Source organism: Cryptomeria japonica, chromosome 10 (genome assembly GCF_030272615.1).
Source record: "Cryptomeria japonica chromosome 10, Sugi_1.0, whole genome shotgun sequence".
Classification (NCBI taxonomy): domain Eukaryota; kingdom Viridiplantae; phylum Streptophyta; class Pinopsida; order Cupressales; family Cupressaceae; genus Cryptomeria; species Cryptomeria japonica.
The window spans coordinates 275,004,778-275,014,302 of NC_081414.1; the positions used below are offsets into that span (position 1 = coordinate 275,004,778).

The 9,525-nt window shown below is 35.0% G+C and overlaps 1 pseudogene; it reads right to left on the reverse strand.

Annotated features, from left to right (window-relative positions):
* Nucleotides 1-5,625: 5,625 nt before the first annotated feature.
* Nucleotides 5,626-9,525, reverse strand: part of LOC131035458 (bifunctional levopimaradiene synthase, chloroplastic-like) — a 33,650-nt pseudogene continuing 29,750 nt past the window's right edge.

The following is a 9,525-nucleotide window of genomic DNA, read 5'->3' on the forward strand; positions in this document are numbered from 1 at the left end:
GTGTTGTGTTACACAGCACCCCCTAGGGCATGGTTATCATTTTTTTTAGATTTGTTACTTGGAATAGCATGGATTAATGCTAGTGTGATCATTGTTATTGTTTACACCTTTGCAAGTGTTGGTTATTATTATTGTTTGTGTTTTATGTCACTACAACAACCATTTTGTAGTAGAGTTTTTGGATTGCCTTGCAAACAAATGGTTTTGTTTGTTAATCTTCTATATCATGGATTACCTAGCATAACACAACTTTATAGCCAATGAAATCCATGATGTAGCATGAATCACCCAGCATTACACAACTTGTTAGCTAGTAGTATTCACATTTCTTCTCTTTTGTCTTATCATATGACTAATAGTAAGCATCTCCTTAGTAGACCGAGAAGTCATCTCTTCTCATGTGATAGAGTGTTCAAGTAGAATTGTTTTGACTAGGAGGTGCGGATTGACCAAATCCTCCACCTGTCGGATGTAGACAGAATGAATGCTTTTTGGATTAGGATGGTACACAGAATATACTATCAAAAGGTTGTCAAAAATTCTTGGGACTAGGAGGTGTGAATTGGCCTAGTCTTCTTCTTTTCATGCCATCAAAATTTGAGTTTGATTGTCATCATTTACTTTGCCAAATTCTTCACACATAACTCCTGAATCAATTTCCTACACACAAAATGACAAAAATAGGTTTGTTGATGGGAGCTTTCCTAGGTCAAACCTCGGGTTGTGAATTAACCTTGAAGTATAATGTTTTCCTTTTGAGTGAAAGGATAGATCTGATCTAAAAATGCTTGAAATTGAACATGATACCTTGATGAATTTTTCTTGAATTCTCACACAAGGTTTTAGGATGTCATGCAGAATGTTGATCATGAATGTTGTGCTTCAACTTGAATTCTCCTTCAATGCTTGATGAATGCTTGATTGCTTGTTCACTTGGAATTGAATTGATTTTATAATTAAGAGATCACTTGAATTGTAGGTAGACCCCTTCAAATGACAGAGTGGGCTTTCTTTAATACCTAATCATACATAAAATGTTTGAATTTTTGGAGCCAACAAACATGAAGCTAATTTTTTTTCGCACACATGAGGCAAGAAATGAGGGGTCATATTTTGTGTCCCAATCATGAGTACTAGGGAACCTAAGGCATCCTAGTCTTGTCAATGAGGACTTAAAATTGAATAGAGGTTGAGGAAGGAGTTGAAAATGTAGATTTCAAGATGATGTGAGTAGAATCAAAGTGGGCATGAAAAAAAATATACCTAGGGGATATTTAGGATGGGACATGCTAAAGTGGGCATCATTGTCTCAAGATCAGAAGGACCTTAAGTGATTGTCTCCCTTGCATATGATTTTTTTGGGTGATATACTTCACCATTCTACTCACAAGAATTTTATTAAGTCTCAAATACAGGGCTCATAACTTATCAATGATGCAGTGAAAGTCCTTCATGAAGGACTTCTAGAAGTATTTTTGGATGAGTCTTTGTCAAGTGCAGAGAAAATATAATTGATGCTTAATGGATTTAAGGAACGTGCTTTCAAATTGGACGCCAAAGTTTTGAAGGATGTAGAAAATAAGGTGGAAGAGAAAAGACTAGAAATTTTGGTGATTAGATGTGCAACAACACATATCCAACTACAAGATAGCATAATTTTTTTTTTAGAAAAGTGTAAAGGATGTAGTGGCGACATACATGTTTTAAAAGAAATGGCCTAAATATACTAAGGATACTAAGGGTCAACTAGATATTATAGCGTCACAAATTGTACAACTATCCAATACTATAGACATGAAGAATGATGCAGATGGAAACATAAGGCTTCAAATAGAAAACTTGTACATGCAACTAAATCCATTGACTAATCAGAAGAAAAAAATTAAGAAATGGTTCGATCATCTGAGAGATTTTGTAGACTTGCAACTCACCAGCATGGTGAGACTGTTTGAAGACTCTTATAGAAGCTCGATTTGGTGGTGAAGGTTTCAGATAACTGTAGGGAGGTAGAGGACATTCTTTTGAATATTTAAAGTCAATACAATATTTTGGCCTCTACGTAAGAAGATTGGAAGACCTCTTGGTATCAACTCAAGTTTGTTTGCAAGGGCATCATGCTCCCTGCCATGCAAGCTACTTAATTTTTGAAGGTAAGAATTTTTTTGGGGGGGTTATGGTTGTGGTGTTTGTAGGGACACATTTACAAATTTATATCTATTTTCCCTATTTTAAGGTTTATGGGCTTTTAATGGTAATTTAATATTCTTTCATATTTTTGTATAGATACTTTATAATAGCCTATTATGGTGATTTGTTCTATTATGGATAATGTTGTGGGTCAGATGGCTTGGCCGTCAGTGCATGAAAGCATTGCATGAGTTCTAGTTTTAAAAATTACATGAAACATTTTTAATTTATTTGATTCAGTGTTATTTGAAAAAAAGATTATCAATGATGTTTCCTTTCTCCAAGAATTGGATCTAGGATCTTTCCGTCAGATAATATGTAACATCCAATGACTAAATTTTTTCTTTACAAATGCTTATTTATTTAATTATCATCTAAGCGTGAATTATAATTTATACCTGTGTGGAAGCAGAAGATACAAGCTGAAGACTCGTGTGCAAGTAAATTTCGTAAAAGAAAGCAAGCAGGCATTATCTTGAATGACATGGAAACAAGCTCATCAACTGCCTAGAAGAGAGCAATTGGAGAAAAGCAGAGGAAAGTGTTAAATGGTTATAAATACATAGAGAGTATGTAATACAAACAAACAATGTGTGGAGTGTATGATGTGACATCTCTAATTTATGTCTGGAGGGACTAACTGGTTTTGGAATTCCTGGGAAACCTATTAGGCCATGCTTGGAGGAAATCGATGTGTTCATGCAAGGGCCACCTTTTTTCTATTATGAGAATGATGCCTTTACACCGAAGGATATTTGGAAGACAATATCCAAAAATTTCTATAGTGTGGAACCAGAGTTGGTGGACTCAAAGTACTTTTCGGCTTCCAGAAGACCAAGAGGTTATGTACACAATCTCCCAATAGAAGGGCGATTTCAAGCATTACCTCTCCCCCCCCATGACTATTCAGGAAACACTTCCTCAGAAAAGGACTATTGGCCTCCATGGGATTAAAGAAAAAAATTGAATTGCATAGACTCTAGACGATGTGGTGGTATGCTTCATAAAGAACTTTGCACTATAATTGAAAATTCACGAGGCAAACTGCAAGATAGTAAATAGAAATACATTCTTGAAAAGTGCGAAGAATGGAACTTGGTTTGGGTGGGGCCAGGTTAGGTGGCTCTTGTAGAGGTTGACGAGATAGAAATTATATTAGGATTTGAAAAAGATCACACTCGTGGAACTTCGTGTGCAACTGATCAATTGTGTTGTTTGGGTAATGCATTCCAAATAGATACAGTTGCATACCATTTATTTGTCTTGAAAGCATTTTATCCTGATGGCATTAAATTAAAATACTTTCTCTATTTCCAAGATCATGTGGTGTATATTTGCTATGGGGTTATCCCACTTCTAGGCATGGAATTTTTTTTTGGCTAAATATTACACTCTCCTTGAAAAATATAAAATAGGATAAATATTAGAACTTTTTTTTAAACTGTGAGAATTGGGTAGGCCCCCTATAAACTAGATTGCGCTAGGTAAATTTTTTACCATGACTGGTGAGGATAATATTAGGGAATTGTTGATATGCAAATATATAGAGTCCTTGTAGGAAGGGTCTATTTGTAGAGTATAATGTGGTGAGATTTTAGGCATTTTCCTAAAATATTTATGCTAACTAACATATAGTGATTCCATGATAGTAAGTTGTAATATGCATATGGTTTGCCTATATTTAATTGTATTGTCATAGAAACCACAATTGATCTAGAAGGAGAGTTGGCAATTGCATATGTAAATAAATTTTGATGGAGGAATAAATAATAGTACAAAATCACTTGTTGTACAACTCTATTTCATGCAACTTAATCTAAGAGTGAGATAATATTCTAGAGAATGGAACAAGGTGCTATATGTAATTCATATTGATTCTATACTTGTATGTGCTACCACAAGTGAGGGGTTGGTAGTGGGGTGCACAATAGAAGTATGAATATATATTAATAATGTTAAGACTTAAAAATTATTTCATTGTACACAAAAATGAAAAATATATAAGGTGTCTATCCACATAGGGACATCATAACTAGTGGCAAGTGTGGTATGTTGATGCCATATGTTATAATAATATATATTCATCATTATTTTTATTTTATAAGTTAGTTAGGAAGTTAGTTGTATAATTATTTCATTATATGTATCCATATTTATCACTTCATGTGAATGCATCGATATTAGATAGTTGTGCATGCTTCGAGGATATCGCAAGATATGCTATTGTTGTTGCAGAATATTAGAGTGATTACAAAGGATGTATATTGTAGATTAAAACTTTGTTGAGAGCTTATTATATTTAATCTATTTTGATTTCAAATAATATAATTATGAATATTATTTTTCAATTGGTTCTCTTTTGATAGGGTTTCTTACATAAATCTTTAAGTTTTGTATAATATTGTGGATGCATAATGTTCCATTTACTTTAATATTGATTAATTTCATAATACATAATCTTATTTTTTCTCTTACCAATCTAATGATAATTTACAATAGAGATGAAAATTCCAAATGCAATTTCTACATATATCTTCTTAAAGATGCAATCCTACAATTCTATATTTTAAACCTCAAATATTCCAACAGTATATTAACAAACAAATTTATTAAAATTTTATAAATTTTATTAAATTTATTCATATTGAACTTTATATACATTATCTAAATAATAAAAATTCTATTATTGAAATTGTGAAGGATATGATAAGAACCCAATCAAAACCTTTGAAATTTTGCACTAGCTTAATGTTGTAAGGGCATCCAAAAAAAGTCACATCAATGTTTGGGTCTTCGCAAGCTTTATAACCTCAATTATTTTTAATGGATTATCTATTATTTTCACCTTATTAGGTCTTATTTTAAAACTTTGGTAAAAATATACAATCAATATATAACATCATCCAAGGGGTTGAGTTTAACTGGCTAAAACACTAGGTTCTCACTGTGGAGACCCAAGTTCAACTCCCAATAGGGACATCTGAAGTGAAATTCTAAGTTGTGACTCTTAGTCTTCCATAGGATGGGGAAGGTCTTGGGGTCAATCTAATGGAACTCTAAGCTGTGACTCTTGGCCTTCTATAGGATGAGAAGGTCTTGGGGTCAATCTAATCAAACATAATAATAATAATTCAAAGATATGTAATGGGGATGGGGGCCCCTACTGTGTCCCCACTGGTTCATAGCTCCAGTCAAAAGCTATTCAGACTTCGGCCAATTACCAATCAAATATATATATATATATATATATATATATATATATATATATATATATATATATATATATATATATATATCACAAAACCCACTCCTTACTTAACAACTGACATAAAATTGAAGTTTTATTAAGTTTGAACACCTTAATTATGAGCTCTTGTGCTCAGAAAACTGGAACGAACAACAAACAATACATTAGTAAGCTTTCAGGTTGGGACCATTTTAAACGACTGGTTCAACCAATTTTTTTTTAATGTTGTCTTGCATCTCATGGACAGACACTTCAAAGCCATCATTGCTCTTGAAAATGAATTGGGTTACTCTTGTAGTGTTGAAAAGAAGCTTTCTGTAGCATTTTGGTATCACCCCAGGCTTTAAAAACTCATAAGTCAATTCAATCAAACTTTCTTGGTTGAAATCAAATAGACGACTCAGAATATCTTCCTCTGTGACTTCAAGATGCTCTTGCCAGTAGCATTGTATGAAAGATACCAGTTCTCCATTATCTCTCTCAAGTTGCGTTGAATTAATTACAAAACGAAAACCCAGTTAGGCCTAACGAGAAGCCAATTTATTACTATGTACAAAACAAATAATATTGCATTGAAGTACAATACTCATCGTGAAAGTTCTAGCATCATTCATTAAACGTGTTGTCAAACATACGAGATGAAGAAAAGGTGCTCGAAAATCAAGTTGGCAAAGAAGTTCATCTGGAAGAGGCTCTCCCGTGTAAAATATACAGTTGAGGATGATTGTTGCCAACCCAATTGACACTTTTGCATTCTCCACATACTCCTTTAATGGCGGCACACACTTTGCATGTGCCCATTCGGCTTCTTCGGATGTAGATGACAACAGGTCCTCCCACTAAATGCCCCACCATAAGGATTAGGACAAGAGTGCTAAACTTTCAAGTTATCAATATACACAAAAAAAAGTAAAAAAAAAAAGATAAAATTTATTATCTAAAGTGTGACGCCTCGTGTCACTTCAGTTTGAATATTTTATCAGCAATTAATTGTTTATTTCATAAAAAATATATTCAAATAATTTTTAAAAATTTTAAAGAAATTTCAAACAATTTAAAAAGTTGAATGAACATTGACCATTTCCTTTAAGTATGAGAGAGCTTTGCACTTTTACCCATATATACCCATATATAGTAAATAGCTTCCATCAAATCTCGAAAGAACTCATAAAATTAAATGTATACTTACTACTGAGCGAAGCTAGGGAAGCACGTCACGTCTTTGAGCCTTGACTGCTTGTTGCCCCAATTAGTTTACAGTGTTATACAGACCCAGGTAGCAGATTTTCATGTCTGTCGTAAAGTGGTCTAAAAGAGATAAATCCCATCTAAAGCAAGCAGAGAAACTATATTAAACAAGGAATGAAATAATTTAACATGTATTTCGCCCATTATAGATTGGGAGATAGAGAGCCATACCCACCTTTTCACAGCTTCAGTAAATAGCTTTACTTGGTCAAAAGATACGTGGGCATCAAAGAGATCATCTAGAAATATCAGGAGAGAGGCAACTTTTGTGTAGGCAATTCTACAAGCAGAGTATTCTGGTTCAAACATCACCACTGCAGCGCTGAAGTGTATTTCCACTTGTCTATGACGACTGAATGTGAGCGCCGAGAAACCGCACTTCTTATACCATCTTTGCTACTTAAAAAGAATGCATTGTTGTTTCATTTTACAACAAATTTAACAATACCCGGTAATTTCTTCAATTTCCATTTGGTGTAAAGCCTGTGCTCTGTTGAAATCCAGTTTGGCGAGCTCTAAATATCTCTCGTCGCTCAAATTGGGCATATTCTGAAATACAAGTTATTTGGTTTAGTGCACTGAATACTCGATTCTAAAATTCTGAGAAAGTATATGAAACCCTTCTTACTGATACAGTATCTTCTCCATCCACAGCTGGTTAGATGAAAAGTGTTCGATGTGATATCTGACCATCAATCTTGGGAAATTCGTGTACCAGGGACAGTTCAGAGCATGTTCTATCTGCATAGACGAACAAATGAATAAAGTAACATTACAAGGTCTTTCCTGACAGCCAGTTGACGAGAAAAGCTGTTGCTTTGTATCCATTCGGATAGGTAAGCCTTGGCCATGAAATTCGCTTCTCTCATTAATGTTGCTAAGCCTGTACAAATTCGCTTCGGATACGGTGGGGGACCTTCCGAACATTTGTATAGGCTTAGCATATCGGAAGGTCCCCCACCGTAAAGTTCTCGCCTTTTATATTTTCCAGAACATCTGCAACATGAAAAGATTAGTAATCATTCTTTAAATAGAAAACTGGTTGTAGAGATAAATCCTTCATTCTTCTTTCTTACAATTGGCTTTTAATATCTTTCAAAACAATCATAGATTCTATATGATGTACCTGGTGAGACATTGTAGCCATGAAGTCTCAAAAGTCTGAGGCCAGTGGCGGTGCAATCAATGTCAGGAACCAGACTCACCCTTCCAAACCCAACGCCTCTTTTATCCCAATACCTGAGAATTCATGCATGCTTTTAACATAGATTTCTGTTAAAACTGTTGAGCTAGAATAACATATCTAACAGTCACCTGAAGACATAATCCAAGGCATGTTTGATCTCCGTTTGATCTCCGTTTGGAAATAACGGTCAATCCCTAAACTTTCAACATTATCAACGGCCCTCAGACGATCACAAATATCCACTGGATACACGCATGGAGCTGCAAAATCAATGTCCAAATCAGTTTACTTAAAGTTGCAGCAACCTTGTAGCAGCTCTATGCTCATATTAACTTCTACATTTCATAATTCTATAATGCTTTACCATGGTCTTTGAACTTAGAAAGAAGGGAGGTCAAGAATTCTAGGCATTTCTTGTCTCCAGTATCCAGAAAGACACAAGCTGTAGATGATGGCGAGCCAAGGAAAGACCCATCCTTGGATTGCAGGTTAAGTATGACTTTCCAATCCACTACATCTTGTACGCCCTCTAAGTAGTACAAAACGCGGGTGGGAACGAGATGGAGGCGTTCTACAGAAATCCTGCGTTAGACAAATTATTTCTTAAATAGATGTTTTGTGATATTCACAATCCATTCATTAATTGTTATTGGTTTTTTTATTAGATTGTGTTTAATTTTACTAACATTTTAAAGTAGATTTAATAAAAAGTTATTAAAGACTTAAAAAGATGATAATTCTAAATTCAAACACAATCTTATCCACAAACAACAACAGCAATTAGATACTTTCTTTCTAAATTTCTCTTTCCTGAAAGATATATGGATTGAATTCTACGTTTTCATGTTCGCCTCCCTCCTTTCACTGATTTGCTTGAAATAGTCCTGGTCCACATCGAGGCCAAGGCTTTTGGATTCGTTGAGCAATGCATGAATGACCATCTCAAACACTTTAGACGTTCCGTTGGCTGGCATCTCCTCCGTCATTCCTTTTGCATGTCTTCTGATGAACTCAAGGCCTGCAAATACAAAGCTATTTGAAACAAAACATTCTCATGGATTGTGAAAATCTAACATGCATTGCGTGTCTCGCTATTATTTAATAACACAGAACATAAGTACATATTATAGTGAACATAAAACCTCTCTGCACATGAATCTTGCCAGCGTTCCAGATATTAAGTGAGATGACACAGGCGAGAGTATTAAGGATTCTATCGCTTACAAGGAATCCGTTTTCCTGCCCCCACGAACCATCCCGTAACTGGTTATCAATTATCCAGTTAATGGTCTGGGGAAATTGGGCTTGGTGGGAGCCATCAATGGCGGGCACTCTTGCCAGCCAAGCAGTATCATATGCACTCGGACTTATCTCACCGTCCTCCATAGAATTAAACTTCTCCTTAATCTCACGGATCAAACACCTCTATGCGTTTGTCTTTGTTACCCATTGTTTCATCCACGGCTTCCTGAGATATGACAATGGTTAAAAACAATGGCAGGGCTCTTAAATCATGGGCCCATTAAAATCCAATAGGAAACCTACAAAAAACTTACGGCGTTTCTCGTTGCAACTGAACAGATAAAATCCCTTGCCCACATAGTTGAAGGATATGCCTTTGTCTTGCAGCTCTGGGTGGTCGATGGAGCTGCAATAG